At 56.1% G+C, this 28,000-nt stretch overlaps 1 pseudogene; it reads left to right on the forward strand.

The window, feature by feature from the left end:
* The first annotated feature begins 1,184 nt into the window (after window positions 1-1,184).
* LOC143641271 (HHIP-like protein 1) lies at window positions 1,185-26,653 on the forward strand (annotated as a pseudogene).
* The last annotated feature ends 1,347 nt before the right edge of the window (window positions 26,654-28,000 follow it).

A 28,000-nucleotide genomic window follows, 5' to 3' on the forward strand; every position in this document is an offset into this window, starting at 1 on the left:
ACAGTGCCTTGACTCCAGTGCCAGAACACCGGTGGACTCTTCCGCTGCTGCTGATTCCAGGCTGCCACATTGTTCCCTGTATGGCTTTGGGGCCTCTTTGTCATGGATTCTCTGTTAAATTTGCTGTTCTAAATACTTGGAGGTGTTTGGTCTTGTGTAGAGACCCTTGACTCACCCCTGCCCCTGTTCAGGCCTGAGCCACAGGCCTGAGAGCCCACAGGCCTGCTAAATCTAATCTACCCTCAGCCCCGCCAGCAGCGCTGGCCCTTCAAACCTGCAGAGGGTGGGTGTGTGACTTGGGGCCATGAAGACTAAGCAGGAGTTTGCCAGATGGAGCCCTTTGGGGACGGCATTCCAGGGAGGGCAGGTGCTGAGTTCCACTTGGGGATGTGCTAGGTGTCTTTGGCATTGTGAGATTCTGAGTTAGTTGAGGCAGAGTATGTGTGTATTAGGGGCAGCTAGGTACCCATCCCAGGAGGTGCACCCCTCGGGCACCCCATCTGGAGCTGAAGAAGGAGGCTTAGTAGGCCCTGGGCTCTGTGGAAACTGCTGGCCCAGGAGGGGAGAATGGGAAGAATCTTGGGCCAGGGCCAAGGGTGGGACCTGGGGGCTGTCACAACTCCCGGCCCCCATCCTCAGGTTTCACGTTTTGTGACTCTGGGTTGACACCGCCTGTCTCCTACACCACGCCCTCACTTCAGCTCCATGAAAGTTTCTGATCACTGGCTCCTTGGCATCGTCCCTCCTTTTGCCCAGTAGGCGGTGGGACTGGAATCTAGGAGTCTGGGCTTGGGCCCGGGAGCCCTTCGACCCTCCGGCTAACCTGCACCTGGGGGAAGAAGCCGAGCCCTTAGGAGAAAACGTGAAACACACGCGGTCCCCGGGCCTGGCCACTGCCTTTGAATTCAGAAAGGCTCCCGGGCCTGGAGGAAGGGGCTGCGAGCAGAGCGGGAACAGAGGTTGTGCCACGGTCCGCCCGGTGCGCCAGGGTGTCCCTAGCCAGAGGTGACCTCCTGGTAGAGGAGGTCCCCAAACTCGAGGTCTGCGGGGCGGATCTTTGCCGCGAGCGCCCAGGAGGGTGCAGGAGAAGCGGGAGGCGGCGCTCGGGGGCTGCGCGGGGCTGGGGGTGCAGTCCTCCGTCTCTTCTTCCGCGGGTCGGGCCGGGCCGGGCCGCGCCGGGCGGTATGGCGGGCCGGCGTGCCGGGGCCGGGGCGCCGCTGGCTCTGCGGGTGCTGCTAGTGTTGCGGGCGCTCCCGGCCGCCGCGCACCCGCAGTGCTTGGACTTCCGGCCGCCGCAGCCGCTGCGCTTCTGCGCGCAGTACTCGGCCTTCGGCTGCTGCGCTCCAGAGCAGGATGCAGCGCTGGCCCACCGCTTCGGCGCCCTGGCGGCCCGAGTGGACGCCCCGGTGTGGGCCGCGTGCACCGGCTACGCGCTGGACCTGCTGTGCCAGGTGAGTGGGCGCGGCGGCCGGGGCGCGGGCGGCTGGGCGGGCACGCGGTACCGGGGCGCGTGCGCGGGGGGCCTTGATCGCGGGGTCGCTGAGCGGAGATTACTGGGGCGAGGATCAGAAGTGGGTCCCTGGCTTTGGAACTCGAGGATCCTAGAGGGAGTCATCTGGCACCGGTCGGGTAGCCAGGCATCCCCGGACAGCTCTCGGCTTTGCCTTTCATAAGCTTCATAACGTGAGCCTTCCCCGGGCCTCAGTTGCCTCTGCCAGCGCAGTCGGGACAGGTGATGTCATTACTCTCTCCGAGACTAGGGACTTTTCTGCCCCGCAGTACCCCCCACCCCCAGGAACCCCGCCCTGGTCGGTACCGGGATGCGGAGGCGTTTGCCGCGCTCCCTGTGCTGCTGTGCGAGGGGATCAGGGGCTCCGAAGAGGGCGGGGTCAAGGTGCCAGACGTGGTTGAAAGGTCTAGGGGACACTGTTCCCTATGAGGGCCCCTCCCTGCCCTGCGGGAGCAGTCTAAGAGCCCCTGCCTCCTCCCTGACCTGGCCTGTGTGAGTCCTGGACCCTGGGTGTATTCCAGCCCCACCTGGGTGCTCCCGCTGGAAGGGCGCCCTCACCTGAGGGACGCCTCCCCGCTGACTTCTGCCCACACCACACTGTCATAGCTGTTTTCCTTCTGTGAGATTGCCCCCGTGGGTAAAAGCTGTCTGGCTGAATGCAGAAATAGGGTGTCACCAGGAGCCCTAAGGCTGGCCCTGGCCATCAACTGGACAGTGAAGGCGCTCAGGGGTGGAGCGATCCCACGGGCGCAGCGCAGTACTCCAGCCTTCGGCCAGCAGGGGGCAGGCGAGGGGGAAGGGGCAGAAGGGCTTAATGGAACCTGATGTCATGGGGTTTGATCCTGGCTGTGCCACCTTCTGACTTTGTGACCTTGGGAAGATCACCACTGCACACTTCAGTTACATTATCTTTAAAATGGGGACAGAAGCTGGGCATGTTGGTACATGCCTGTAATCCCAGAGACTCAGGAGGCTGAGGCAGAGAATGGCAAGTTCCAGTAAAGCCAGCCTGAGCAACTTGGAAAGATCCTGTCTCAAATATATTTAAAAAAGGCCCAGGTGCGGTGGCACAAACCTGTAATCACAGCCACTATAGAGGCTGAGGCAGGAGGATTACAAGTTTGAGGCCAGCCTCAGCAACTAAGGGAGGCTCTAAGCATCTAAGCAACTCAGCAAAACCCTGTCTCTAAATAATATATTTAAAAAGGTCTGGAGATGTGGCTCAGTGGTTATATGCTCCAGGGTGCAATCTCTACTAATACTATTACTACTGTTAACAACAACAATAATAAATAACATGGGGACAGATTTCTCAACTGTCCCCCAGGGTCGCCATGCAAATTAAGTGGCTCAAACAATAGATGCAGTTAAATTTCTCTAGTGCTTCCTGGCCCACCACTAGCCCCCGACTCTGCTGAACCCCCATGCTGGGCATCTTAAGAGCTGAAGAGTCTGGCCAAGTATTTCTCTTCCCAGCCTGGGGACTCCCTGGGATCAGGTCCTTGGTCTCCCCACACCCAGGCCATACAGCAGAGTTCACACATTCATTCCACACCTGTTTATTGAACGCTTATTATGTACTGGACCAGTCAAGGCAGATAGGTCCAAGGAAGAAGAAGGGAAAGTCGGTCCTGGAGTGTCTGTTGGCAGGAGGCCCCTCCTTTTCCTTGGGAACCTCCTGGGATTGCCTGGCCTTGAGCAACCCATGGTGGAGTGTCTGCTAGCACCTCCAGCGGAGGCGTCTCTGGGAGTGACCTCATGTCTGGAGTGAGCTTACAGACGGCGGCTGTGGCTGGGGCATGGTTTCCCTGACGGGGTTTTGTGGAGATGGCTGGCAGGAGCACTGCTCTCTGCCAGCCAAGACTGTGTCCAGATTCAGCACCTCCGGATTCCCACCAGGAGAGGTGGCCCAGGCACCTTATCCACAGGTTTCAGTCTGCATTCAGGCCTCACATCTGTCCTGGGGAGGCAGGGAGGCTCTTACCTCCCATGGATGCTGTGTGCTCTGGAGGAGAAAGACCAGCTATGGCGTGTGCATCCCCTGCATGGCTGGCATGAGCCTTCCATGGGCTAACTTCCCCTGCAATTGAGGTGCCCTCTCCAAGTGCCTGAGGTCATCCTCTCCTATTTCTGATGGAAATCTGCAAAGGTTCTCTGCAGGCTCATGCCTTCAGAAGATTGTTCCAGGGCCTGTAAGGACTTGGTCCTGTGCTGGTGCTGGGCCTGGAGGCAGTTGGCAAGTCGCAGGCAAAGCCTCAAAGTCCCGTTGTTCAGTTCAGGACAGACAGCAGCTACTTACCAGAATGTGCAAGAGATTCACCAAGATTACCAAAACCCGTGAGGGCATAGCACAAAGGTGTCAGGGGCTGGGAAGGAAGGCCTCCTGGAGGAGGGATTATTCAGTTACTTCTTACCAGCTCATCTAACTGGAAAATTACCCAACACATACTTGTATCATCTTGGTTTATTCCTCGTGACAACCGTGAGGTTGGAATTCCTTACCCTTTTCATGGATGAGGACATGGCCCCAGGAGTATGCCCACGGTCACTTGAGTGCACAGAGAGTGTGCGCTCTGGCTCCAAAGCCCTTCTCCCAATGCTACCTCTGTCCCTGAGCCTGACTATCTGCTGCGTCCTGGGATGCCCCCCCTAGAGGGTGCCACCATCTGTGGGATGGACAGGTTTGCAAAGAGATGATTAAGTCCTAGCCAAGCAGAGCATCCAGGCCACCGCTGGCAGTGAAGAGGTGAGGGCAGAAGTGTAGAGTATCTCCTGCAAGCTGCAGGGTTACAAGGTAGTGGGGGCTGTGTGGGAGCCCTGAACAGATGTTGTGGGAGTGGCCCAGGGCCGGCAGCAGCCCTGGGAAAGAGCCGAAGTAAGAGAGGACTTTGAGTCTGTTCTTGCGTCATGAACAGGAGTTTGGCAGATGTGGAATTGAGTGAGGAGGAGCTTCCTACGGAGAGGACATTGTGTGCAAAGACTCTGTCTTCTCAAGAGTGGGAAGGCATAGGATGCCTTCGGGACTCAGGACCATGAGTCATGAGTGTCAGTGGCTACGCAGGGGCAATCTTGGGATGGGGAGGTGGCAGGCTGTCTGCCCTGCACTTTCTGGCCCAGGCAACTGAGTGGTGGGTTGCTGGCATGGCTTTCCACCCTCTCTGCCACTGACTGTGAGGCCTGGTGCCTCATCATCTCTCTGCCAGCAGTGGTTGCCGGAGCTTCTTGTTATTTCCTAGTTCTTGACTGCTCTGCTCTGAGCACCATGTTTGCCCTGTGTGTAAGTAAAAGTACCCAGGCTGCGAGTGAACAGCCATGGACCCAGGGTTTGCTGGTGACTGCCAAGGTCTCCAGGCCCTCTTGGTCCCTCTGCCTGGGCCTTGGTGAGTGGCATGTCCTCAGATTGGCTTCCAGAAGTTTGTTCTGCCCTCCACTGTGTCTCTGGAGCCGAGGACAGTGCCTGGCACAGTGTGTGTCCAGGAGACACTTGTGGAGTGGAACGTTCCTGGCTCATCTGGACAGAGCACCGGGTGGGTGGCGTGAGTTCTGGTGTGAGCCCAGGTTTGGCCACTTCTTGGAACATGTCCACTTTTAGCCTCGGTTCCTCATCTGCAAAATAGGAGTCACAGTGACGCTGACCTGCAAAGACTGAATGAGGTGTGCACATACACAGAGCCTCCGGGACCACCTGCAGCTGCTGGCTGACCCACAGGAGACACCAGGGACCATGAGAGACACTGCAGTGCACAGACCTAAGGCCTGGCCACCTGGCTTCTTGTTGGCAGAGTTAACATGTGAGCTGTGGTATCCCTGCTTGGGCCTGGGACAGCAGCTGACCAGAGGCTCCAAGTGCACAGCAGGGCGCTGCCTGTCCTGTCGGGTAGGACTCAGCCCTACAGCAGTAGAGGGGCCAGAAGGACAGGCCATAGCTGACTGAAGCCATGGTCATGTGATGGGAGTGAGTGGCTCCTGGACTGGAGCTTGAAAACATAGCTGCGAGGTCAGCCAGTCACCTGCTGCCCCCAGAGGCCTCCTGTTGGAAGCCAGCCTGGTCCCCCCTGTGGGTGGGGAGGACGTCTGTGGCTGTTAGGGCCTCCTCCACCGCAGGAGGCGCATCCCCTGAGTCCTCTGGGGGCCCAGAGCTGAGTCAGGCCGGGCCTTGGACTGGTGAGCTCACGCGGGGAGAGGTGTCAGACTCAGAAATAAATAATTACAACACGCAGGTCAGGTCCAGGGTTGGACAGAGGGCGGTCCCCACGGAGCCTGGGCTGCTGAGGGCACCGTTGCACGCAGAGGCGGGGAAGGGGCCATGGTGTGTGTGGCGGGGCTCTGCACTGGGGCTTGAGGGTGGGTAGGTAGAGCCAGTTGGTGGAGTCCAGCACACTTGCTCAAACCCAGTCTGTGCAGCACACTCTGAGGCACGTGACCCTGGGCTGGTGACTTCCTGTGGAGTCCTGGCTTCCTCATCTATCTAAGGACATGCAGAACAAGGACACCCTGCTGCTGCTTTGGGGGGAAGTAGATTCACAAAGAGTACCCTGCACAGGGCTGGCCCACCGTCGGCCCCAGCCCCCGCAGCTGTTGGTATTGTCCTGCTAGTTCATCTGTATTATTTAAGGATGGGGAGAGTGCGACCTGCCAGAGAGGCGGGGAGGGAAGGGTGCGCGGCCAGGGGCAGCTGTCCTGAGGTGCAGAGCAGACTGCCGCGTGGCAGGGCTGTGGGGAAGAGGAAGGTGGGCAGGAGCAGGAGCCGTGGCAGAGCCAGATCAGGGAGAGCCAGGCTAGCCCCGTGTGGCTCTTGGGTTGGGGGCAGGGTGGGCGCTGGAGGTGTGGCGCAGGGAAGAGGCTGCTCAGGTTTGCTGCCCTGGCCAGGGTTCCCAGAGAGCAGAGCCAAGCCACAGTTCTGCGCCCTTTGTCTTAGTAGGGTTAGGGGACCCAGGAAGCAGGAGATGGCGTAGCAGTGTCAGAGACAGGCAAGGATGCTGCCAAATGTGATTGGGAGCCACCTCGGAGCAGCCGAACTCTGCACTTTGGGACTGTTCAGGCAGGGAGGTGGCCAGAGGCTTGTCCCGTGGCATTCACTGCCCTGCATTTCAAGTGGTGCCCACGTGGGCCCTGATGAGGTCTGACGCGTCTCGCTGGTGGGGAAGCACTGGGGGGGGGGCATGAGGCTCTGGATTCTGCTCTGGGCAGAGCTGGGAAGAGGACCTGTGAGGCCAAAGGCCTGCCGAGGGGCCCAAGGGTTTGGGATTCATTCATCACATAGAAAGCTGCTCTGCCACTGCTGCAGTGGGGACAGCTCCAGGGCCTCATCAAGGAGCTGAGAATGAGGTGCCTGGGCAGGAGGGAGGGACCAGGTGTGGGGGGGTGGGCACTGGCCTCATCAACACACTTGCTTATTGCCCATGCCAGTCACCACCGTGCTGGAGAGAGCAGAGCCCACCTGAGATCACATTTAATATGGTCTGTGTTGCTAGCCCAAGTGTGGTGCTGAATGACAAGTGGCCTTCAGCCTCAGTTTCCCCAGTAGCAACTCCCTCTTGAGATCTCAGGAAGATTCAGTGGACAGATATGTAGGAGCACGTGGCCTGTCTCTGGTGAATCAAGGTCAACAGAGGGCTGGTGGGTAAGGTATTTCCTAGGGCCCACTATGTGCTGGACGCTATCAAGTTCTGGGGTACAATAGTAACCATCCAGAACCTGTGTTCTGAAGAAAAAGACAGGCAATAAACAAGGAACCAATTAATTTTTATTATAATCTCAGGTCATGTTCCTTTTGTTTGAGATGCTGGGGATGGAACCCGGGGGGCTCTACCACTGAGCTATATCACCAGCCCTTTTTGGTTTTGATCTTGAGACAGGGTCTGAGTTGCTCAGGTTGGCCTCAAACCTGCATCTCTGATTTTTGTTTGATTTAAAGCAAGGTCAAAGGCCAGGGAGTAATGGGGTGGGGGTGGACTGGGTGATCAGAGATCTGAGGAGGTGGCCCTTGAGCAGGGTCACAAAGGGAGGGGGTTATCGTCTAGATCTAGGGGCGGGTGCAGGATGTGAAGACTCGCTTGGAAGTGCTGCAACCCAGCGGTGCCCCCAGCAGCCTCTGTGTGGCAGCAGGTAGTAGCAGAAGGGACAGTTTCAGGATTTGTTCTAGCAGGCACACCAAGGCACAGGGACAAGAGCACAGGGGAAGGGAAATGAGGCCAGGTTGCTGCTGGAGTTGAGGCTACAGGTGGTAATAGAGGGCCTTGTCCACCCTTTGTGGGTCTGCAGACTGAGGCTCTGCCCAGGGGCACACAGCTGACTGGTGTCCCCACACAGCACCCCTGAGCCCTGCCTGTCTCTGCAGGAATGCTCGCCCTATGCAGCCCACCTCTATGATGCCGAGGACCCCTCCACGCCCCTGCGGACAGTGCCGGGGCTCTGCGAGGACTACTGCCTGGACATGTGGCAGACGTGCCGGGGCCTCTTCCGCCACCTCTCGCCCGACCGCGAGCTCTGGGCCCTGGAAGGGAACCGAGCCAAGTTCTGCCGCTACCTGTCCCTGGATGACACGGACTACTGCTTCCCACGCCTACTGGTCAACGAGAACCTCAACTTGAACCTGGGCCGAGTGGCGGCGGATGCCAAGGGCTGCCTGCAGCTGTGCCTGGAGGAGGTGGCCAACGGGCTGCGCAACCCGGTGGCCATGGTCCATGCCCGGGACGGCACCCACCGCTTCTTCGTGGCCGAGCAGGTGGGGCTGGTGTGGGCCTACCTGGCCGACCGCTCGCGCCTGGAGAAGCCCTTCCTGAACATCAGCCGCGCCGTGCTCACCTCGCCCTGGGAGGGCGACGAGCGGGGCTTCCTGGGCATCGCCTTCCACCCTAACTCCCGGCGCAACCGCAAGCTCTAAGTCTACTACTCCGTGGGGGTCGACTTCCACGAGTGGATCCGCATCAGCGAGTTCAGGGTCTCCGAGGACGATGAGAACGCCGTGGACCACGGCTCCGAGAGGTGTTTCCCCGGGGCCACCAAGGGTGGGAGCCGGGCTGCCATGTGGGGGCGTGCGCACGTGCCCTGGTGTGAGCGCCTCACCAGGCGGTTACTAAAGACCTGCACATTTAAACCCCAGCACGTTCAAATCCCCTGGTGGGGCACTGAGGTACATGCCCTGGGGCCTGGGGAGGGCTGCTTCTGGAAACCAGACGTTCAATGGAACCATTTCCTGACCCCTCCATCTGGCCTCCAAGGCAGATCATCTCTCCCCCAACTCTCCAACTCGAGATGGTTGCTTTCATGTGGTTCTGTTGTTGGTCCCATTTTTCAGATGAGGAAGTGGAGGCTCAAAGAACCTTTCAGGTCACACTTCTAGAAAGCATTTCAGCATTAACCCTGCTCTGGCCTCCGTGTCCCCCCAGGGCACCCTCTGCTCCAGGAAACTTCCTTCCTCCAGCTCCCACCCATTCCCACCCCCAGGTCCTCAAGGCCTACACAGACGGCTCCCTGTGCATTATATATGCTCCAGCTGTCGTCAAATTGGGTTGAGCTGGCCTGCCCAGGGGGCTCACTTGCCAGCCTGGGTATGATGGGGAAATAGCCCCGGTATCAGAAACCCAACAGGTAGAATTTGATATTGGAAAATAGTTGCACAGGGGTTAGGACAATGAAAGGGCAACCGCAGGAAGGGAGGCCACTCTGAGCTGCAAGTGGAGGAGCTGCCTCCACCCCTAGAGCTGGTCAAAGTGGGAAGGGGGGCTTCCGGGAGCCCAGGAGCCCTGGAGCTGGGGCCACCCAGTGACAGCTGGCACCATGTTGGGCCTGGCCAGATCAACTAGACCCATAAAGGAGGTGCAGCTACTGCCAGGACCCCACCTGAAACAGAGAGGGGTGTCCTCCCCACTCCAGTCTCGGGAAATACTGCCCATTGGCTGAACCATTTCAGCCAGCAAAGGAATGTGGGAAGTGTAGTTTGCAGCCACAGGGAAGGGGAGGGTCAGCCCTGGGTCAGAGGGCAAACAGGCAAGTAACATCACCTTGTATATTTGATCAAACTGTAACATCTTGACACTGAACATAGAGAAAGGACGAGTGACCACCAGACAGCTGTCTTGGTGAGCTAATGGGGCTCTTGCCATACAGCACTGATTTTGTTTTTGTGTTTGTTTTTGGTACTAGAGATTGAACCTAGGGGCACTTAACCACTGAACCACATCCCCAGCCCTCCTCCCTTTTCTTTAATTTTTTTTTATTTTTTATTTTGAGATAGGGTCTTGCTACATTGCTTAGGGCCTCACTAAGTTACTGAGGCTGGCCTCAAACTTATGATCCTCCTGCCTCAGTCTCTAGAGCAGCTGAGATTATGAATGTAACCGTCATGCCTGGCTCCAGCATTAATTTTAACTATGAGCTTCCTGGCAGCTGGAGCAAAAAGAGAAAACATGATGCTCATAATCTTATACGAACCTATGCAACTACTTCTCCATGAAAGATTATTTATCATATGAACCTGATAAAGGGAAGATGGAAGGGCAGAATGAAAGTACCTTCAACAGTGACTTAAAAAAATGGTTCCTGATAAAACTTAAATTGAGCACAGAATATACAGAGGAACATACTTAAGAGTGAGGGTTCATTAAGGGTCTTCTGGAGACATCATTTGTCCAAGCCTGAATTCATTTAGAGGGGGACATAGGCATGGCCCGCTGGCCGAAGGCAGGCCAGGGAAAAGCAGTCGTCTTTGCCTAAGCTGACTGGCAGTCTCTTCATTTATTTATTTTAGGGGATACTGGAGATTGAACTCAGGGGCCCTTGACCACTGAGCCACATCCCCAGCCCTATTTTGTATTTTATTTTAGTTGCTTAGCACATCATCATTGCTGAGGCTGGCTTTGAATTTACAATCCTCCTGCCTCAGCCTCCAAAATCACTAAGATTACAGGTGTGTGCCTCTGTGCCCGCAGCTGTCAGTCTCTTTATCTGGGGCTGGGATCCCGCAGTCTGAGCTGTGCTCCGCAGGAGGCCCTGGTGCTGGGGTCCTGTATTGCTCATCTCCTGCTGTGCATTGGTATCACAGTGCAAAGGCTTCCAGCCCTGGCTCTGAAGGACTCAAATCCAGGGTCCAAGTGATTTCACCTTTCTGTATCCTGGTTTTTCTTATCTGTTATTAATGAGAGTTTAGCGAGTGAGTAGCCAATCCTGGAGAGTTAGAATATCTTAAGTTTATTTCAATTGGAGGAGGAGGAGGATGATGATGATGATGACGATGATAATTATTTGGATACCAGGGATTGAACTCAGGGGCACTCAACCACTAAGTCATATCCCCAGCCCTTTTTTTGTACTTTATTTAGAGACAGGGTCTTACTGAGTTGCTCAGCACCTTGCCATTGCTGAGGCTGGCTTTGAACTCGTGATCCTCCTGACTCAGCCTCCCAAGCCACTGGGATTACGGCTCAACTGGAGGATAATTTTTTCAGTCCTGGGGATTGAACTCGGGGCCTCATACCTGTTAGACGAGAGCTCTACCAGTGAGTTTCACCTCAGTCCTTTTTATTTTGAGACAGGGTCTCCCTAAGTTGCCGGGCTGGCCTTGAACTCGTGATCCTCCTGCCTCAGCCTCCTGAGTATCTGGGATTACAGGTGTGCACCACCACACCTGGCAGAGAATTGGCTACCCAGGCGTTGAGAGGGCTGGAAGAGGACGAGAGGAAGGATCAGTTTCCTGAGATTAGTGGCTATAACAAACTACTGCCGCTCTGGGAAGGGAGGAACAAAGGGAAGAAGGTGTTTGTGCAGGTGTGTCTGCCCTCGGTCTGTGTTAGCCACCACTGTCGCTGGCTCTGCACCTGCTGTTTTTGGAGGTGGAGCCAGAGGTCAGAGACCTGGCTTCTCCCTCCTGCCTTCTGCTCCCCAGTGGCAGACCCTGACCTGAAGCTGGCTGGCTGGGCCATAGTGGGAAGTTCCCTGCATTGGCAATCAGGAGGTCCCCAAGGCAGGGTGTGGAGCCCAAGCATCCTGCCAAGGTCTTAGAAGTTCTGGTAGCTAACAAATGGGATATGTGTAGAGTGTGCATGGCCTGACTAGCTGCTGTGGGAAGCTAGGACAATGCAGAAACTAGTTGAACCAGTGGTCAGGTGGACAGTTTCACATAATTATAGTAGGGCAGATGCTAGCATAGAGAGCAGTAGGAAAAAAAAAAAAACAAAACACTGAGCCAGAACTCAAATTTGAGTTCTAGTCCCAGCTCTGCTACCTACGGGCTGTGAGACTTTGGGCCAGTTGCTCAACCTCTCCGAGCCTCCAGGTCCTCCTTGACATGTGGAGTAAATTATCCCAGCTCAACCTACTTACCAGGTCCTTGTGAAAATCACTTGTTACAAAGGACATAAAAAGTCTTTTCCAGCTGGCCATGTGGCACTCACCTGTAATCACAGTGATTTAGGAGACTGAGGTAGAAAGATCAAAAATTCAGGAACAGCCGGCAAGACTCTGTCTCAAAATAAAAATAAAAATAAAATAAAATAAAAGGACTGGGATGTGGCTTAGTGGCAGAGCACCCCTGAGTTTAATCCCCAGTATCAGAAAACAACAACAACAACATTCTATTCTCCATTGTGAAATGACATCCAACAGAGAGGAGGGTTCATTGTTGTGATCTTGTTTTCTGTTTGTTTGTTTGTTTATGTGTTGAAGGCTGAGTTTTCATTGTTGGGGATTTATCTTCCTTTAGAATAATCCTGGAGATTGAAGAACCAGCTGCCAACCACAATGGGGGTCAGCTGCTCTTTGGGGACGATGGGTACCTGTACATCTTTACCGGAGATGGTGGGATGGCTGGAGACCCCTTTGGAAAGTTTGGAAATGCCCAAAACAAGTATGTTCGGCTTCTAGTTGTCTGGTACCTTGGGGGGCACTCCGGGGCTTCTGGCACTCTTTTGGAGCCAGAAGTGACTTTCTTAGCCAAGCAGCTTCTCTTAGTAGGGAAGGGTCTGGGAACCAGCTCAGCCTGCAGCTAGCTGGGGATCCCAGGCAGTCACTGGTTCCCATCAATTACAGGGGAATGATAATCATCTCCATGGGAGGCTCCTCAGCTTACAATTGCCCAGAGCCTGTTTCTCACAGGTGCCTGGTAAGTGACATCAGTAACCCTCTGGGAAGGTCAGCCCACTCCTGAACAGAGCCCTGCTGGAGGGAGGTGTGGGGTGCTCCCCAGATGGATCAGGGAGGGGAAGCAGGCCAGAGCAGGGTCTTTATGGACAGGTGGGTTTTCTGCCCCAGGGTCACTCACAAAGACCCAAATTCGGAAGTATAATCTCGGCCTCATTTACCCACCTGCTTGCTTGAGCAAATGGCCTACCCTTGTGCCTCTTTATGCATGCACACATGCGAGTGTACATCCTTGTGCATGTAAACAAGGATATTGAGGAATCTCCGGCCTGCCTCTTCCATTTCCTTAGCCAAAATGACAAAACCTCCCTTGGCCCAGGAAGTCAAAATAGAAAGGGTGATATTGATTACTGTAATTAAAGTGCTCACAATTTGTGACTTAGGCTTTCACATGTGACAGTGTAAGAATCATCCGAGCTTTCTCAGATTGCAATGTGTTCAGAGATGAAGTTGAGAAAATAGAAATTAAGGATTTGTGGATAATTGGATGGGACTTAAAAACATTGTTTTGCTGCTATGTGGTTTTTGCCCACTCGCATCCTGAGGCATGATATCATGCCTGTTGTGGCTCAGGGTGTGAGCAGCCCAGGGCCCGTGGAAGGAGCTGCTGGGGAAGCTGGGAGGCCTGTGGTGGGGACCCTGGCATCGCTGGGGGCGTGTTTTGTTACCATTAGCAAGACACCTGTGAGGTGTCTCTACTGATGGAGGAACACTTGGGTGCTAATTCTTGTGGGAATGACAGTACACACAGTTCTGTCAACTGGGCAAAGGACACCAGCCCTGCCTTGAAAGGCAGCCTGGAGGGAGGGAGTCCACCAACACTGAGAGGGGAGATCAGAAACCAGGTGAGAGGCCTGCTCCCCTCCACACCATCTCCAAGCACAGCACAGATTTTTCCATGTGATTTTTGTCATGTGATCAGTGGAACCAAAGCTACTCCCCGCCCCCGCCCCCAGCAGAGCTGCACAGAGGTTAGAGCTGCTCCCAGCAGCTCCCACCTTCTCCCAGCCCTCCCTACGCTTTCTGCTTGACACATATGACTTTGATCACTGACTCAACACTTGATGTCACCTACTAGGTGGGATCACTGGGCTGGGTCCTGAAAAAAAACTAAATATGAGTCACTTTCTAGTGTAATCCTCACTGGCTAGCACAACCCTGTAAACAGAAGGGCAGAGCAGAACCCTCTGTCACTACGGAGGTGTGCTTCCATAGAGGGTCTGGAAAAGGGCTTGGGGTTCTGGGCCAGCCATCTGGGCTGGATCTCTGCCCTACCATTGATTATCCGGGTGGCAGGGGGCACTTTATCTGACTTTTTTTGAGCTTAGCTGCCGTCTGTAGAACTAGATCATAACAGTACTCAACCTAAAAGTTTCCTTATGGCCATGAAGTGGGACAATAGATGACTTTAGGTCCAATGCTCTGGACAGGGCTTGACACCCAGCTGAAAGGGTGCACCAGGTTGTCCAGCTGCCAGTAGCTGAGGAGCACCGCACCGAGGTCTCTGCCGCATAGCTGGGGCTCACCCTGCACCCGGCCCCTTCGCTCCCTGTCCTGGGGATGGTGCGCGCTGACACCCCCGCCTCCCGCCTGTCCGTAGGTCGGCGCTGCTGGGCAAGGTGCTGCGCATCGACGTGAACCGCAACGAGCGCGGCCCGCTCTACCGCATCCCGCCCGACAACCCGTTTGTGGGCGACCCGGCCGCGCTGCCAGAGATCTACGCCCTGGGCGTGCGCAACATGTGGCGCTGCTCCTTCGACCGCGGCGACCCGGGGACGGGCGTGGGCCGCGGGCGCCTGTTCTGCGGTGACGTGGGCCAGAACAAGTTCGAGGAGGTGGACCTGGTGGAGCGCGGCCGCAACTATGGCTGGCGCGCCCATGAGGGCTTCGAGTGCTACGACCGCAAGCTGTGCGCCAACGCCTCCCTGGGTGAGCCCGCACCCGGGACCCCGAACCCGATCCGCCCAACCCTCCCCTCGGCTGCCCAAGACTGGGGCTCCCACAGGGCTGCACCCAGGACCCTTCCCGGGCACCTCTTCATTTTGGACCGGTCCCCGCACCCCATCCTCTGCGAATTGTGCAAGGAGACCTCCTGTCCCCACTGGAACCTCCCGTGCCCTCCCTCGGGCGCTCCTTTGCTCTTGCTTTCCCCCTGGCCCTGGGCCCCTGCAAATCTCCCCGCCCCCAGGCAGTCCCCATGAGCACCTCCCTCCTTCCCACCTGCCATCAGGGGCCTTCTGGCTGACTTCGTGACCCCTATCTCTTGCTGACCTTTGTCCCCAGTCCCCTTTTCACAGGCCTCCGGCTGGGGACAGACCTGGCAGTTGAACAGGCTGCCACATGTTCACCCCGGGTTCTTTCCCCTTCTGCAGATGATGTGCTGCCGATCTTTGCCTACCCGCACAAGATGGGCAAGTCGGTCACAGGGGGCTATGTGTACCGGGGCTGCGAGTACCCCAACCTGAATGGCCTCTACATTTTCGGGGATTTCATGAGCGGGTAGGTGGCCCACAGCCCTGAGTACCTGTGGTTAGGGCCTCTGTCCCCTGGACTGTGATGAAGTGTGTGTGTGGTGTGTGTGAGTGTGTACACAGGTGCACACGCACACTGACAGGAGCCTCCTCTGGGTGTGGGCCAACGGGTCTCTTCCTCAGGGGGAAGTTGAGAGTCACCCCTTAGGAAATCTGCTCCTGCTCTCCTAACAGGGACTGGAGCCAGCCAGAAGGCCCAGGTCATGGCTTGGCAGACCATGGGCTTAAGGGCCGGGACCTGGTCTTTCCCTCTCTCCTGAAACTCCTGTGCTTTGAGCTACAAGTCCTTCTGATAGTCAGGGACAGAACACCAGCAAGCCCTCTATCCCCAGGGCCACCTTCCTCCTGGGGAAGACAGGACCCATCACTGCACAGAATGGGAGCGCCTAGAGCCTTACCCAGCCCACCCCAGCCAGGCCTGCAGAGAGCATTGGTCCCAAGCCCCTTGCACAGGTTGGGAAACTGAAGCCACAGAGGGCAGTGGCCCATCCAAAGTGACCCTGCTGAGGAGGGGGGAGCTAAGGCTGCTATTCAAGCCTGACCATTGTGGCCCGTGGAGCCTCCCTCCTCTATTCCCATCACTGAGACTTAACAGGTGTGTGGGTGGGTGGGGGGGGGACAGGGCATGAGTCATATCCAGGTGCATTTTAGAAGAGGAGAGAGTACACCTCCTAGGCCTGCTGTGAACCAGACTCTGTCCTCTGTGGAGCTTGGATACTTACGACCACCTTGTTGTCCCATTGTACAGAGGAGAAAACTGAGAGTCAGAGAGGACCAGGATGACATACATTTTAAGAGGACCAGGATGACATACATTTTAAGAGGACCAGGATGACATACATTTTAAGCTGAGGCTTAAAATTGCACCTGAGATGCCTGGTCCGGATCCTTCTGCTCAGTGGAGTCAACCTTGAGCCATTTACTTTACCTCTTTTTGCTTCAGTTTTCTCACTTACAAAAAGCAGTTGATAGTAGTGCCCACCATCTCAGGGGGTCCCCAGGACAGAATCTACTAGGACATACACAGCACTGGGAAGTTAGTTCAAAATCACAGACACACGATGCCCCTAATTCCCATTCTGGGGAGAACAGCCGAGTAGGTGCCCGGGGAGGAGATTCAGAGCCCAAGGCTGGCAGGGGACTTCTTGCCTCTGGAAGGCTGTTGACTTAGGCTCAGTCGGGAGCTGAGAAAGTACCCAGCCCTGTGCCCCTGGATACTGGATCATTCTCCCAGTTCTTGGGGACTCCCTTCCTTGGCCACCCAGCTTTCCACCTAGAAAAAGCTTCCTAGATGGAGCTTTTATTTTTGCCACCAGTTCTTTCTCTCCCAAGTCTCCTGGTCTCGGACATTCAATTAATTTTGCCCACATTCCCAAGCCCCTTTGCTGGGTCAGGCATTACGCCAGGGTCAGGGCAACTGAGATGAAGAGCATCTTGCATCCAAGCCAGGGACACACCCACACTTGGTCTGAGACATTGCAACCTCAGAGAGCCTGTGCCCAGTGCTGGGAGTCCAGAGCAGTGCAGTCAGGGAGGGCTTCACAGAGGAGGCAATGTCGGAGCAGGGGCTGGAAGTATGCGTAGGTGCTGGAGAAGCAAAAGAGGGAGTCGGCACAAGATGAGCATGTTCCCAAGATGGCCAACCGCCTGATGTCTGAAGTACAGGCAGTGCCAAAAGATGCATACACCTTGGGGAATCTGTGGTGGACGTCAGCTCTCAGAGACACTGTGCCTTCACCTGGCCAGGGACTGCACTGAACTGACGGGCAGGAACCAAGCTGGTCTTGTTCATCCGGGGTTCCTCTGGCAGATGCTCAGTGAAGATCACACCTAGCCCACTTCACAGACACACAACCTGTGCGGCTGCAGGGCCCTGCACAGAAGGGCCCACACTTCGCTTACTGCTCTCTCATCACTGTCCTGAAATTTTTAATAATTTTTGAACAAGAGACCCGGCATGCATTTTGCACTGGATCCTGCCAATTACAATGGTCCTGGTTGCATGGATGAGCAGACAGGAGGAAAGATGGGTGGATGGATAGATGATTGGATGGGTGGAGGAGTTGATGAATAGATGGTGTGTTCCCCGTACACCATACCAGCCATGACCTCAGACCTCATCTTCCTCTCTAGGCGTCTGATGTCCCTCCGAGAAAACCCAGGGACAGGCCAGTGGCGGTACAGTGAGATTTGCATGGGCCGTGGCCAGACCTGCGCATTCCCAGGCCTCATCAACAACTACTACCCACACATCATCTCCTTTGCAGAGGATGAGGCGGGTGAGCCTTCGTGGACCTCCCCCTGGTCCAGACTCACTGGGCCTGGAACTGGTTTCCCCCTCCCAGGGCTCCTGGCTATATTGTGAGTGGTCAGGTCTCGGCCTGAAATGACCTGCGTGCTGGGGAGGGAGGCGTTCAGTTCCTAGGGCATATTCACTTTCTCATCTGGAAAAAGGGAGAAATGGTCCCTCTTCCCGGTTCCCATCCAGTGCAGGGCTGCGGGGAGGCCAGTGCTAACAGGGGTTGGGTCTGCAGGCAGGATCTGGAGGGCAGAGGGAGAGTGTCTCCCCAGAGAACTGCAGGGCCCTTGGTTCTTCATGGCAAATGCACTTGGACCATTCAGTGAAGCCACACTGGAATTTCACAGTGGGTGGACAGACAGCAGCCCTCCTGCCTGTTAGTTGGTCCCACATTGAGGAACTTGTGTTTTCAAAGCAGGGACAGAGGGGGAGGGGAAGAAGAAGGGCCTTGGAGACTGGATCCTGCTCCAGTCTCCTGCCTTTGTCCTTGGACCCCTTGACTATGCCACAACAAAAGGCCAGGGGCCCTCAGCAGGCCCTGGTGGATGCTTTGTAGGGGTTTCTAGGCAACGCAGTTGGTGGGGGGTGCTTTGGAGGTGTGTCCCTGCAAGGCCCAGTGCCAGAGCCCCCAGGGAGTCTGGGAAACCTTTGTTGAACCAACCTCCCCCATCACATCTGAATTTCCAAAAGGGCAGCTCCAGCCCCTGAGAGGCCCCTGGGCCCCTGAAAGCCCTTTCTTTTGGTCAGTAGGGGGTTAACATATTTCAGAAGCAGGGGAGCCTCCCTCCCCACCTCCCTCTCCCCCAAAGATGCAGGGCCTGGAGGAAGGTCTAGTCCCCTGGGACCCTTCCTCAGCCCTCTGAGTGGCGCTGAGATAGAAAACCAGGAGGAGGCACCCGCGAGCCAGGAGCCCAGGGCCAGCTCCAGGTCCAGTGTCAGCCAGTCTCTCCCACTACTAGAGTGTGACATTAGCAGAGCTCCTGGCTCTTCTCCTCCCTTTCTGGTTCTCCTGACACTTGAAAATTACAAAGGAGGATGCCTGCTGGCCCAGTATCTGCCAGGGACAGTCCACACCACAGAGATCAAGAGGGCAGTGTGGCTCTCAGAGGGCCTGGCAGCATGAGAAGGGTCCCTGTGTGTGCACGTGGTCCAAGAACCTGCTCACAGCCCTGGAGTCTGCCTGGTCTAACCCTGTCACTTTACTAACGGGGAATGAGACTGACTCTTCACACCCAGTAACGAGGGCGGGCACTGTGGGCAGAGCAGGGCCTTAGGTTGGTCAGCCAGACGAAGACATAGGGGAAGGGCATTAAGGCTAGGGATGTGCAGGGAGCCTTGACCTACAAGGAGCTGGAGTGTCAATGTGAGGGCTGCACAGATAGAGGGACAGGGGCTGCCCCCAGAGTCTCGGTCCAGAGAGAGGCCAGAGGGAGGTGGATGGCCTGAGATGACACTACAAACCTGTGGCTTCCCTTATGGACTCCTGAAGGGACATCTTGCCAGGGAAACTGTATTCCTGCAGGTGGCATCCTCCCCATGTAGACCTATGCCCCTTATCCCCACTTCCCTGGTGGGCCATTGCTCCTGTCACAGCTGGGTCCACCCCTTACACAAATTACCCCTCAAGGGTCTCCCCCTTTGCAGAATCCCCAGGGTTGCCTGCCCTTGCTTGCTGACCCTGCCCCCATGCACCCTCCCTGACTGCCCCTGTCTCCTGTGACATGATTTTCTCTGTCTCAGCCTCTCCTTGGTGATGCACCCCACTCCCAGGCCTGGAGGAGCTCTCTGCTATGCTCTTACAAGGACAGAGGTCTTAGTGCGACTGAATTATCACATTGGGCCATAGGGGGCTTGCGTAGGTTTCCTAGTCAGGGTGGATCCTACATTGGTGTGGAGTTGGGACAGCAGACTTTGCTGCACTCTGGGTCTGGCTTAACCGTTCACTACATGTGTGACTTCGACCTTGCTGAGCCTGTTTCCTCATTTGCAAGATGGCAATAATGAAGCCCATTTCCTGGGCCCCAGAGGGCCTGGCTGCAGGGATTAGGGTAGGATGGTCAGGGAACAGGAGGACTAATGTCACCTGAGAGTGAGCTCCGTGGTGCTCAGAATTCAGATCTGTACATTTTCACTGTACCTGAGAGCTGGAGGGGAAGATAGGGGTGGGCCATCACAGAGTTCCTAGACAGAGGGCTTCCGGGTGGCCCCAGGGGCTCACACTAGATTTCTGACCCAGTGCTTTCTGCCCTGCCGGGGAGGTGCCTGCTCCCAGATCTCTCCAGGTGACAACAGTAACAGCTACTGAGTTATTGCTCTCTGCTCTCCATAGCAGCCCTGTGAACTTGTCCATTTTAAAGATGGGGAAACTGAGGCTTGGGGAGCCACATGTGCCCGCAGGTCACCTGGGAGGCCATCGTGTAGGGAGCTGTTCCAGGGTCTTATCTATGCCCAGAGATGTGTGGTGCTAGGCTTCAATCCGGCCAGGACTAGGGGTGGGGGGACAAGCCACCAGGAAGGAGCAGGAGCAGAGATCTGAGCGGGGAGTGGGGACAGGCAGGGTGACTGATCACTCAGGGACAGTGTTGCAGAGGCCCAAGGCCACATCTGGACACCTCTCCCAGCCTCAGTTTCCAGTTCTGGGGGCTGGACCAAGAAAGAGGCTGCCCTGGAGTGCTCCCCTCGAGGTCTGCTGAGGCTGGGGTCAGTCTCCAACCTGAGGGCTGTGGAGGTGGGTGGGGCTGGCCCACATTACTCTAGCTGTCCACTCACCTGCCATCTTCTTCTTTCCAAAGGGGAGCTGTACTTCATGTCCACGGGCGTGCCAAGTGCCACGGCTGCACGTGGGGTCATCTACAAGGTCATCGACCCTTCCCGGTGAGTCCCTGCAAGGTGCAGACCGAGCACCTACCGTCTCACTCCTCTGACTTTCCCCAGCTCCCAACGTGGGGAGAATTCATATCCCCATCTTTCAGATGAAAAGACTGATTCCCAGAGAGACCTGATGAATCAAGTTCCCACCACCGGGAGGTGCAGATCCGGGATTCAAAGGTCTGCCCGCCAGAGTGCGGCTCTCTTCAGGTCGTGGGGAGTGGGAGATGAGGTTTGGGGCCTGTGAGTGTAGCGACCTTGCCTGACCTCTCCTGTGTCTTTCCTTCTGTCTAGCATGTCCCTCGTTCCTTGTTCCCTAGGTTGCTCCATCTCCCACATTCTCCAAACTCCTGCTTGCCTCTGAGATGCCTCCCCTGACCTCCTGTCCCCATCTGACCCTGGCCTTTCTCCTGGAGCTACTGGCTAGAACTTGCTGGGGCTCTCCAAGCACCCTCCCTGACCATCCCATTCCAACTCTCTCTCTATGGGCTTCAGTTCTAGATATGATTCTCCACTGCTTCCCCCCGCCGGCTGTGATACTGGGGATTGAAACCAGGGATGTTCTACCATTGAGCTTTTTTAAATTTCTATTTTAATTTTGAGACAGGGTCTCACTAAATTGATGGCCTGCTAACTTGCAATCCTCCTGCCTCAGCCTCCCAAGTTGCTGGGATTACAGGCGTGGGCCACCACACCTGGCTTCAGCTGCCCATTTTATGGGGCAGAAATGAGTATAAAGATATAAAGTCATGTGCCAGAGTCCCAGAGGGGCAAGAACTGCAGCTGGGTCCAGGTGACTGGCTTGAGAGTCCTGCCCTAACCTCTAAGCTTCATTGTGCTGACCACAGGGCCTTGGATCTCACTGCCTCCAGGCGTCCTCCCCAACCTACTTGCCCCTCCAGGCCTGTCTAATCTTTCTGAGTTCTTATCACCCAGACTTGGAGCTCCCAGCTGTAGGACTGTGCCCCACCTGTCTGTCTAGTCTACATCTCCTGGATCCAGTCCACATCTCCTGGAATAGATGTGTCCTTTCACCCCAACAAATCAGCTCAGGCCCCAGGAATGGCACAGAGCAAAGACTGTGGCATTTTTTTTTTAAGTTTTATTTTTAGTTGTCGACCTTTAGTTTCTTTTTTATATGCGGTGCTGAGAACTGAAGCCAGTGCCTCACCCATGCTGCTTCTCCCCTGCTCCCTGCTGTCTGTACTTGTATCCAATACCTGGGGTGACACCACGCATGCTCACCCCCCTCCCCACCAAGCCCAAGGATGCACTCCAAGAATCTGCGGGTGTTTGGCAGGCCCTGGGGGAACCCTGATGTGTTTAATTACCCCAAACTCTGAGACCTACTGGTATGGGAAAGTCCCGAAACACCCGGTGCACCTAAACAATACTTTTTAAAATTTGGAGTCCTTTTAGAGCTACAAGGAGGTGGCAGAGTTTCCTGCATACCTTGGGTGCAGTGCACCCCACTACCTCTTAGGTGGTCTTTGAACGTGAACCTGTAACCGTTAGTGAACTGACCTTGGCACATCACCACTAGTTAAACTCTGTCAGCTTTTTAAGGGATTTTTCCAGTTGTTCTCTTGTGTCCCTTTTCTAGTCCAAGATCCCAAATTACATCTAGTCATCTTGTCTCCTTAGCTTCTGGTCTCTGGTCTGTGACATCATCTCACAAATATATTATTTAATGACATAACTTTTTTTTTTTTAAATCAAGGAAAACATAGCAATCCTCCTCTGATCCCTGTGTTCTCATCTCCCTGAGGTCACATCCATCTTGTGGTGCCAGGATTTATGTCCCCGCACTTGGATCACATGCAAACTTTACATTCTTCTTCGCTCGTTTGTTCCCTACTCTGTGTAAGCGTTTCCACGTTGCAACATCAACCTCAAAAGGATGGTTTTTAATGGCTGGTCATTTTCTGCTGAGTCACTGAGCCATAACTGTCTTACCAATTCCTTGGAATTGAGGTTATTTCCATTTTTTTTTTAAGAAGAATGCTTCTCTGAGGAAATATCACATATATTGGGTGTCTAATTCCTGCCACATGTTGCCTTAAAGGCATCATCTCCACCGGTTTTTGCAACACCCTCTCTCTGTTGGCTCACTGTCCCTGTGGAGGGAGAGGGAACCTGCCTAGACCCAGCAGCTTCCCCAGCTCCGGCTTCAGGGTTAGGAGGAGCCCAGATGGTAGACTCCTCCCTTCCTCCCTGACCCCTTGCCCTTTCATTTTTCTCTCTTGGAATATATGTTTTGTGGCTGTTGTTGTTTGGTTCTGGGGATTGAACCCCAGGGTCTCTACCACTTGGCTATATTCCCAGGCTTTTTTTTATTTTTGCTAAGTTACCCAGGACAGGCTTGAACTCGGAATCCTCCTGCCCCAGCCTCTCTAGTTTCTAAGATTACAGGTGTGCACTTCCGTCCGCGCCGGGCTGGCTAAATGTATTTCATTGCAGCCACTCGGACTCCAGAGGGGTCCGACACTGAACATTTGGAAAATGAAGAACCAGTAGTGGAGGGGGTGGGGTTGCGTCACCTCACCATGCCCAGACATAACAACGGTGGCATTTTTGGGCTTACTCCCATCCTTTTACGTAACAGATTTTAAAATATAATTTCCTCAAAGAACAAAAGCCCAGCTGGGCCTGACTGAAGTGTGTGGACATGACCTGGAGGGAAGCCCTGCGGCTCCTCCAGCTTCCAGAAGAGAGGCGAAGAGAGCGTGTGTGCCAGTTGCATTTCCTCAGCTCTGGGGGAGAAGCCTGTGTCCCTTCTTCTGCCAAGCCTCTCTGGAGCCCCCTCACGTGGCTGCTTCCCACCCCGTGCTGACGAGACCCTATTGAAGTCCTGGGCCCACGTGGGGCACTCTGGGAATGGGGTCGGTACCCTTCAAAGAATACAGGGCCGGTACCACTCAAAGAATCACAGATCAACAGCCAAAAACTAATTAAAATGGAATTCCGTTCCTTCCTTGTGCCCCTGAAGGATGTAAAAGGAGACCCATTCATACCCTGGCAACCCTGGCACACGGCTCTCTTGCCGTTCTCTCCAGCCCCAGGCCCTGGGCTCCCACTCAGGCTTGCTTCCCTCCTCCTCCCTGCTTTACCCCTTAGCCTTGACCTTTCCCAGGTCCTTGGCCAGGCTGGGCATCACCAGAAATCCAGACACCAGAGGCCGCAGAGACCATCCTCAAAATCTAGGGGTTGGAGGGCCAGGGTAGAAGGCAAGAATGGGGCACCATAACAGGTGCCAGAGTGGCGGGGTGGGGAGAAGAGAGACTGGCATTCCACCAGTGGAGGATGAGGCGTGGGGCCCACCTCTGACTCCGAAGTGGCTCAGAGAGAGGGAGCCTCTGGCACTACCTAGTGCTCTGCAGGTAGAGACTGAGCAGGCGCCAGTGGGCTACCTTGGTGCCTGTGTCCTGAGGCTGGGCCCTTAGAATCCTGGGGGCACAGAGAGTGCCAGGGTCCTGCAGGGCACACAGTAGGTACTCAGTAACTGGCCACCATTTACTGCTATTCCTGTCCACACCTGCATGGTCCCTGCACTCCCTGCCACCACCCATGAGAAGGGCTGGTGTCAGGTGGACACGCTTAAGGCGAGTTACCAGGGTGGGACCTCATGACCTCCTGTGTGTTATTGGCAGACGAGCGCCACCCGGCAAGTGTCAGATCTATCCCACCCAGGTGAAGGTGAGGAGCCGCCTCATCCCCTTTGTGCCCAAAGAAAGTAAGTGCCCATGGATGGTTCTCTGTGGGGGAGGGAAGCTCCTGCAGCCTGCACCCTGCAGACCCTCAAGTCAGATGCTGGGGGCCCTTAGTGGGACCTAGAGGCCCCTCCTTGGTCCCTCTGCCTAGCAGCTTGCCTGGCATACTTCCACAGATAAAGTGGAAGGAACTTTAGAGTGGGTCTGTTGGACTGGCCACAACTCCTAAGACCAGGCCCTAGGCTATGGGCAGGTGGTACGAAGGGCTGCAGCCTAAGGAAGGGCACAGCGAGGGGAGGAACAGCTGTGCCAGGCAAGTATGCTCAGAGTCCTCTAGGAGGACACAGAGAGGACACCTGTGTGTGAGCAGGGAAGGCTGGGGGTGGGGTGCTCGGCTAGGCTTTCCAAGATGGTTCCCTTTGCCTGCTTGGTGAGGAGGGACAGTGGGATGAGCAATCCTCCGTGGCTTGAGGGGCCTGGGACTGTGAGAAAGGCTATTTTGCTGGAGGGGCTACCACCGGGCCCCAGCTGGGTATAAACAAAGACCCCCCATTACCAGACCTTCCGCTTTCCATCCAGCCACACACGCATGATATGTGCTTTGCCCATGGCAGTGGAGGGATACAGAGAGAGGTAGGTGTGGCCTTGCCTTCTCAGATTACACTTTGAAACCGCTGGCAACTAATTCAGAATTGCAAGAGCCACTGTGCAGCCCAAGGGACTAGCAGGGGCTGCCAGCAGGGTGCCAGTGCAGGGGGCCAGGTGGGGAGCAGGAAGGCAGGGCAGGGCGCCTGGGCAGAGGCGGCTGCAGGAGGGCAGAGCTCAGGGGTCCCAGCAGCAGGTGGCTTTGAGCGTGGCAGGCCTTCCTCCACACGTTCAGTCACGTTTCTGTCACTTGCGTCAGTCGCCCACTCTGTGCTGGGTGCTGAGACCAGGAGGAAGTCAGACCAGGCCCTGTCCTGGCTAGGACAGAAAAGCCGTTTAGTACAGATGTGTGTTCCAGATCCTGTGGGGACCTGCCCAGGGCAGTGTGGGACTGGGTGGGGGTAGCGGTTCCTGAACTGGAGAGAAAAGGATGGAGAGCTGAGGGGCAGGGGGCAGAGAAGCTGGGCCTGGGGAGAGTCTGGATGGAGTAGAGGAGTGCGTGGAGCAGAGCTGGTGCTGGGGGGGCGGCACCTTGCTCATGTCATGGTGCTTGGGCCTGGCCTGCACTTGTCCTTGTTCCAAGAAGCACTTTCTCAGCACTCCCCGACCCCATGGATTTCACAGTGCAACTGGCCAAGGTGGGGAGGGATCAACAGGATGTGCCCTGGTGGCCCCAGGATTCTCCCCGTAGTAACTGTGTTAGTCGGGGTTTCAGCCCTCCTCTGACGGCTGTCACAGGGGACAGTGCCCACTGCCTGGCACTGGCCCTGCAGGGGGTAGGGCTAGACAGAGTACAGTGTCTGATGTAGAGTGAAGTTTATTCCCATGGCCATCCTGGGCCCAACGTGTGTCCCATGTCCTTCAGGACAAAGAGAATCACCAACCTCAGTCCCCCAAAGACCTATGGTGTCCAGGCCCTGTGACGGGGTGGCTGTTCCTGCTCTGACCCCTCCATCCCCAGCTGTGATCCTTGTGGGCCCAGTTCCTGTCCTGCTGGCCACCTACTGCTTTAGTCCATGCCCCTCTGCGGCTTCAGCTTCCCCACCCTAAACCAGGACTGGAAGCAACAAGGGTCCCTTGCTCCTAGAATCCTAGCCCAGCACTGCTTGCATCGAGGCCCAGAGGTTACAGCATGGGTACCCCCCAGGAGGGCAGGGCTCGGGATGTGGGAACCCAGCGGCAGACGGTCATAAAACAGCGAGCTCCCGGGATTGGTGCTGAATGGCTGGAGAAGCATCGAGCACTCTATGGGGCTTGGGTGACTCAGAAAGCACCCCTAGTGCCCTCAGAAGCACCCTATCTTCAGGGTCTGAGTGGGGGACAGACGGAGGACATCTTTCCCTGAGGTTCACCTTCCCACCTGGAGGCAACCAGGTGGGAGATGAGCCGGGCTAGGGGACCCTCTGACCGCGTGCCCTTCTTCTGTTCAGAGTTCATCCGAACGCCAGAGAGCACCCCACGGCCCACCAAGGCGCCCCGCAGGACCCGTCCCACGGCCGCTCCACGCACTCCCACCCCGCGGCCGGCCAGGCCCACCCGGCGGCCAGGGGGCCGAAGGGGCGGAGGACGGCGACGGGGGTGGCCAAGCACCGCGGACCCTACACCCTCCAACGGCGCGGTGCGCCTGGTGCGACCCGCAGGACTGAGCTCCGGCCGAGGACGCGTGGAGGTGTTCGTGGGCGGACGCTGGGGCACCGTGTGCGACGATGCCTGGGATACCAAGGCCGCCGCGGTTGTGTGTCGCCAGCTGGGCTTCGCACATGCCATGCGCGCAGCAAAGCGTGCGGAGTTCGGCGAGGGCCGCACGCTACCCATCCTGCTGGACGACGTGCGCTGCGCGGGCAGCGAGCACCACCTCCTCGAGTGCGCCCACGCCGGGGTGGGCACGCACAACTGCGGGCACGAAGAGGACGCGGGCGTCGTGTGCAGCCACAAAGACCCGTACTCATAGCTGAGCCTCAGCTACCAGGCCTGGCCATCCAGCAGGCAGGCAGCCCAGTGTGCGCCTGGTTATGCACACGTATCTAACCGGGTAGGGTGATGTGGGTGTGTCCTGTTGGACTAGTGTGAGGTGTTGCAGTGCACGTGTACCCTCCTGTGTCCCTGGCCGTGTGCCTTCTGCAGACTTCATGCTGGTGTGTTGGGACGGTGTGGTCTGTCAGGGTGTGATCTTGGGGCAAGAAGAGCTCTTTTTTACTTCCAAGTCTCCAGATAGCAGCAGGAACACCGTCCTTTAATGACTGAATGAATGAAGGCACCTCTGGCCGACTGAAGGAGAGGGCCTGTCCAGCAGTGTAGGAGCAGAGGGTGCCAGACCAGCTGGAGCCTGGCTCAGAGATCGTGGTCCAAAGAGCTTGGCCTGGTGGCCCAACAGTCCAAGGCACTGGAGAGAACAGCCAGGCTCCCTGGCTTACTGGGGGCCTCAGCTCTGGACTGTGCTAGGCCTGTAGAGGGGTTAAGGACTCCGGGCTCAGCCTCTGATGGGTTTGGGGTGGGTGGATAAAAGCAGATGAGTCATTAAGACAGGTTGTGGCCCATGTCAGGGGCAGTGGTGAGGGGTCTGGGTGAGACACTCCAACCTAGCCTTGTATGAAGCAGGATGGTCTGGAAAGAGGCCCTATCTGCACCCAGTTGAGCAGGCCATGGGGTGGTGTACCAGGCTGAGGGGCTGGCAGCAGCTGTGGCTGCTCATTGAAGTTTAGGTAGAACCTGGTTGCAGAGGAACCGAAACGTGTGTGTGTCTGTGAGAGATGCTGGGGATTGACCCCAGGACCTTGTGTATGCTAGGCAAGTACTCTAGAATCGAGTGACATCCCCAGTCTTTTTTTTTTTAACTTTTCTGAGACAGGGTCTTGCTAAGTTGGAGTGGCTGGCCTTGAACTTGCAATCTCCTGCCTCAGCCTCCCAAGTTGCTGGGACTACAGGTGTGAGCAGATAAAATTCTGAGGTCAGGAGTTCTCTGAAGTGAAAGAGCTTCCTGAGCTGTTACAGAAATGAAGGACAGAAGACAGGAGGGACCAGGTCCAGGTGCAGAGCTGTGCAGCCATGAGCAGCAAGGCTGGCCTGGTAGAGGCTGTAGCCTCACCCCGCAGGGAGGGTCCTGGTAATGCGGTCCGGGCGGCACAGGTTGTGTACACTGAGCTTTGGTTGGCTATTGATAAAGCGGGGATAAGCTGAAGGCAGCGGTGGGTGGGCTGGCATTGGCGAGTGGTCCATTAAGCACAAATGCTTGGTACTTAGGGATTGGTTGAGGCTAATAGTTGAGGAAGGTCTTTTCCTGTTGATTGAAGTGGATTCT

This window comes from Callospermophilus lateralis, unplaced genomic scaffold (genome assembly GCF_048772815.1).
Source record: "Callospermophilus lateralis isolate mCalLat2 unplaced genomic scaffold, mCalLat2.hap1 Scaffold_93, whole genome shotgun sequence".
In the NCBI taxonomy this organism is placed as follows: domain Eukaryota; kingdom Metazoa; phylum Chordata; class Mammalia; order Rodentia; family Sciuridae; genus Callospermophilus; species Callospermophilus lateralis.